Source organism: Loxodonta africana, chromosome 3 (assembly GCF_030014295.1).
Source record: "Loxodonta africana isolate mLoxAfr1 chromosome 3, mLoxAfr1.hap2, whole genome shotgun sequence".
NCBI lineage: Eukaryota > Metazoa > Chordata > Mammalia > Proboscidea > Elephantidae > Loxodonta > Loxodonta africana.
In genome coordinates, this window is record NC_087344.1 from 83,551,458 (window position 1) to 83,556,946 (window position 5,489).

Sequence of the window (5,489 nt, forward strand, 5' to 3'; positions counted from 1 at the left end):
AAGGCCAGCTTAAAGGCTACCACCTCCGGGAAGTCTTCCAGGAGCTCCCTTCTGAACTCTCAGAGTACTTTGCTAAGTTATTCTCTTTGGGCTTGCTCTGCACTATATACCAAAAAACAAAACAAAACAGAAACCCAAGCCCATTGCTGTCCAGTTGATTCCCACTAATAGCGACCCTTTAAAACAGAGAACTGCCCCAGAGGGCTTCCAAGGCTGTAATCTTTATGGAAGCAGATTGCCATAACTCTCTCCTACAGGGTACCGGATGGGTTCAAACCACTGACATTCTGGTTAGCAGCCAAGCACTTAACCACTGTGCCACCAGTGCTCCTTTCTGCATTATGTAGTGGCTATTATTTCTTATTTCTTAAGAAGCCCATTCTTCCCAATGGGGCAGTGGGCTTCTTAAGAAACTCCTGGAATCTAGTATGTAGCATATAATAGTGCTCGGTAATCATTTAGTGAGGGATGAACAAACTGCAGCAGTGAGGTTACAGGCTAACAAGAGAATGAATCAGAGGATGAGAACTGGGATGAATCAAGAACCACAAATCATCAAAAAAAAGAAAAAAAAGGATCCTTAACAAGGTCTAAGATCTAGCTGTCATCTTAATAACAATAGCTTATATAAGGTCTAGGCATTGTGCTATGCATTATTACATTTACTCATCAGATCCACCCTGTGAGGTAAATACTATTATCATCTCCATTTTATAGTTAAGAAACTGAGGCTCCAAGACAGCAAGTTCATTCTGTTTCAGCCACTAGCCTCTTTGTGTTGGTCTTTAAATACACCCTGCATATTCCTACCTCAGAGTCTTTGCCCTTCCTCTAGCCTCTGCCTGAAACATTGTTCCTTCAAGGTATCTGCAGGATTTGCTTCCTTCCTTCTTTTAGGTCTCTGTACAAGTGTCACCTTATCCATGAGGCCTCCCCTATCCGCCCTATATAAAATGGCAAATAACCCCCATGGTATTCTGTCTCCCCTTTACCTATTTTACCTCTCCATAGCACTTATTTCCATCTATCATACTGTATATTTTATGTATGTGTTTATTGTCAGTACCCTTCCACTAGATCTTAAGTTCCATCATTATACATCTGGCCGGTACAGGGCCCAGATTCAAATGCAGTTCTGACTCCAAAGTCAGATGACAAAGTTATTGTCACATGAGGCAAAGAGAATAGACTTGGTCTCTCCACGGCCCCCAAAGACAGTATCTTTGATCATGGGAGTGGTTTTATGAAGGCTGATTTTTTCTTAATATGAGTTATAATCCAGTTATTAGCTGGACTTCTCTCTGCCTCTTAAGAACCAGATAAAGCTGACTCAAACTCCCATTCCTAAGAGATCCCAAAGATGATTGCAAATCCTCAAGGCATTGCATTGTCATGGTCACATCTAGCTCTGTGTCCCTGCTTCCACAATCTGAATTTATGAATTGTCTCACACCCTACACATGCTATGCCTGTCCTACACCTTATCAACATAGTCCTGGTCCTCAACCCTTTCCGTAACTACTGTACATGCACACGCACACATAAACACTTACCAAAGGCCTTTGTTACCAAATTTTACTGAAGATTCATGGGACAGAGAGGACTTAGCACAGCCATAGAAAACCTCCCTAATATTAGGCATTTTTGTTCTTACAAGCCTTTCTGCCACCCTGCTATTTGACTTTTCTTTCTTTCTTCCTCCTCCTTTCTCTCCAGTCCTCTCTTCCTGGCCCCAAATTCTCAATAATAAACAAACAAAACCATTATCTTACTCAAACCATTTAGTTATCTCCTGCCCTGAAACTCAGCTCCTTAACCTATCCCTTGTATTGCCAAGGATTTGGCCAAAATATTTAGGGCCATCAGATTAGGTTCATATGTAAATCCCATTCTTTATCTTAGTTTCAGGTTTGGGGACAGTTTCGTTCTTTTAGTTTGTGAGCAAAAAAAAAAAAAACTTTCAGAGTTGACTCTCCAATAATGGGAAAGATTACCTCTAAAGGTAGTAACTACCATGTCCTTAAAATACGCAAACAGAGGCTGACTGATAATTGACTAAAAGACGTGGAGATTTGTGTATAAAACGGGGATGAAGAAGATAGTGAAGATCATTTCAACCTTCAGAACCTATGGTTCTATAGCAATTCAGAGGACATTTGCCTTTTCTGAATATCATGCAAAACCAGGTATGTAAATAGGATTTTTTCAATTGCATGTTACAGAAACCTAGTTCAGATTGGTTTAAGCAAAAAGGGACATTGTTGCCTTGTGTAAATGAAAAGTCAGGCAGCTGGATCCAGAAGCTCAAAGTCTCCAGATATACCTTTTCCATTTCTTGGCACCACTTATCTCATGTTGGCTTCAGTCTTAGATAGGGTGTCTGCTTGAATGACAAAGATGGCTCAAAGCCTACATTCTTCAGCTTCATTCTCCCTCTTCCCAGCCCCCTGCCAGGAGAGAAGGCCTCTGTCCCTGGTGTCCCAGCAAAGGCATTCTATTATTGACCCACTTGGGTGAAGTGCCCATCACCAAAGCAATCACTGTGATGATTGTCCAGGTTAGGGTCTCAAGCCCATTCCTGGGATTCAAGGGTAGACCAGGTCAACCTGAACCATGTGGACCAAAATTGAAGAGATGTGCTCCCTGAAGGAAAATTGGGGACTGTCATGGATTGAATTGTGTCCCCCCAAAATACGTATCAACTTGGTTAGTATTGTGTGATTGTGTACCATTTTGCCATCTGATGTAACTTCCCTATGTGTTATAAATCCTGTTACTATGATGTAATGAGATGATTAGTGTCAATTATATTGATGAGGTCTACAAGATTAGATTGTGTCTTAAGACAATCTCTTTTGAGATATAAAAGACAGAAGGGAGCAGAGAGACATGGGGACCTCATGCCACCAAGAAAGCAGTGCCTGGAGCAGAGCACATCCATTGGACCTGAGGTTTCTGTGTTGAGATGCTCCCAGACCAAGGGAAGACTGATGACAAGTACCTTCCTCCAGAGCCAATAGCGACGAAAAGCCTTCCCCTGGAGCCGGCACCCTGAATTCGGACTTCTAGCCTACTGGACTACGAGAGAATAAACTTCTCTTTGTTAAAGCCATCCAGTTGTGGTATTTCTGTCATAGCAGCACTAGATGACCAAGATAGGAACTACAGCCAAAAGAAAAAGGAAAGAATTCCAGGCAGGTGAGAACAACTGATGCCCATGACAAAGACCAAACCCTACCAATTTAGCAAAGGAAACAGTCTGATCAGTAGAGAAATTTACCAGAGTGGACCAAATCATTGACCTATACCACTCTGGCCTCCGAAAAACTGTACTCATCACCAAAAAATGAGATTCCATTTTTCACTTATCAAATTAGCAAGAATTTAAAAAATGTTAATACTTAGTCCTATGCCACAAGACAGGCACATTTTTACCGGGGTGATGAAGAATAAATTGGCACAATCTGGAAAGCATTCTGGCAATACATACCAAGATCCTTAAAAGTATTTTTATCCTCTGACCCAGTAATACCACTTCCAGAAAAATTTGTAAGAAAATAATCCAAAGTATTGACAAAGATTTATGTACAAAGATTTTCATTACTGCATTTTTTTAATAATAGCGAAAAGAAAAAAAGAAACAATCTACATGTCCAAGAATAAGAGTTTGGTAAAAGAAAATATGGTAACTCCATATAGCAGACATTTATGTAGCCGTTAAAAAAAATTTTGTTTAAGAACTTTAAATGGTATAGTACAGTTCTTATAATTTTGTCAAAAAAGCAACATATGAAATTGTCTATGCAATATAATATCAACCATGTAAAACAAAACAACATATGCCCCAATATTTCAAAAAAAAAAAAAGTAAAAATTGTTATTGTTGTTGTTAGGGGCCATCAAGTCAATTCTGACTCACAGCAACCCTAGGTACAACAGAACTAACACTACCAGGTCCTGCGCCATTCTCACAATCCTTGCCATGTTTGAGCATATTGTTGCAGCCACTATGTCAATCCATCTCTTCAAAGGTCTTCCTCTTTTTCCCTGACTCTCTACCTTACCAGTCCCACGTGATAGCATGTCCAAAGTACATGAGACGAAGTCTTGCCATTCTGTATTCCAAAGAGCACTCTGGCTGTACTTCTTCCAAGATAGGCTTGTTCATTCTTCTGGCAGTCCACGGTACATTCAATATTCTTCGCCAACACCATTGTCTCAGTTATCTAATGCTGCTATATCAGAAATGCCAGAAGTGGATGGCTTTCACAAACAGTTTATTCTCTCACAGTTTAGGAAGCTAGAAGTCCAAATTCAGGGCTCCAGCTCCCCTGGCTTTCTCTGTAAGTTCTGTCATCAATCTTCCCCTTATCTAGGAGCTTCTCAGAGCAGGTACCCCGGGTCCAAAGGACACACTCCACTCCCGGCACTCCTTTCTTGGTGGCATGAGGTTCCTGTCTCTCTGCTCCCTTTTCTCACCTTTTGTGTCTTGTAAAGTGATACAGGCCTCACCCCAGGAAAACTTCCATTACACTGGATCAGGGCTGTGACCTGAGTTGGGTGTTGAATCCCACCCTAAGCCTCTTTAACATAACCTAATCTTGCCTCATTAACCATAGACACAGATTTAGGATTTATAACAGGAAAATTACATCAGATCACAAAATGGAGGACATCCACACAATGCTGGGAATCATGGCCTAGTCAAGTTGGCACATATTTTGGGAGAACACAATTCAATCCATGACAACCCTAATTTAAAAGCATCAGTTCTTCTTTGATCTTCCTTATTCATTGTCCAGCTTTTACACACATATGAGGTGATTGAAAATATCATGGCTTGGGTCAGGCCTACCTTAGTTCTCAAAGTGACATCTCTGCTTTTCAACACTTTAAAAAGCTCTTTTGCAGAAGATTTGCCCAGTGCAATGTGTCTTTTGATTTTTTGACTGCTTCTTCCCTGGGCATTGATTGTGAATCCAAGTAAAATGAAATCCTTGACAACTTCAATCTTTTCTCCATTTATCATGATGTTACTTATTCATCCAGTTGTGAGGATTTTTATTTTCTTTATGTTGAGGTGTAATCCATCCTGAAGGCTGTGGTCTTTGATCTTCATCAGTAAGTGCTTCAAATCCTCTTCACTTCCAGCAAGCAAGGTTGTGTCATCTGCATGTCACAGATGGTTGAGTTTTCCACCAATCGTGTTGTCCTTTTCTTCTTCATATAACCCAGTTTCTCCATTATTTGCTCAGCATACAGATTGAATAAGTATGGTGAAAGGATACAACCCTGATGCACACCTCTCCTGGTTTAAGACCACGCAATATCACCTTGCTCTGTTCAAAAGACAGCTTCTTGGTCTATGTACAGGTTCCAAAGGAGGACAAATAAGTGTTCTGGAATTCCCATTTTTCACAATGTTATGAATCCACAGAGTCAGATGCCTTTGTGTAATCAATAAAACACAGGTAAACATCTTCCTGACA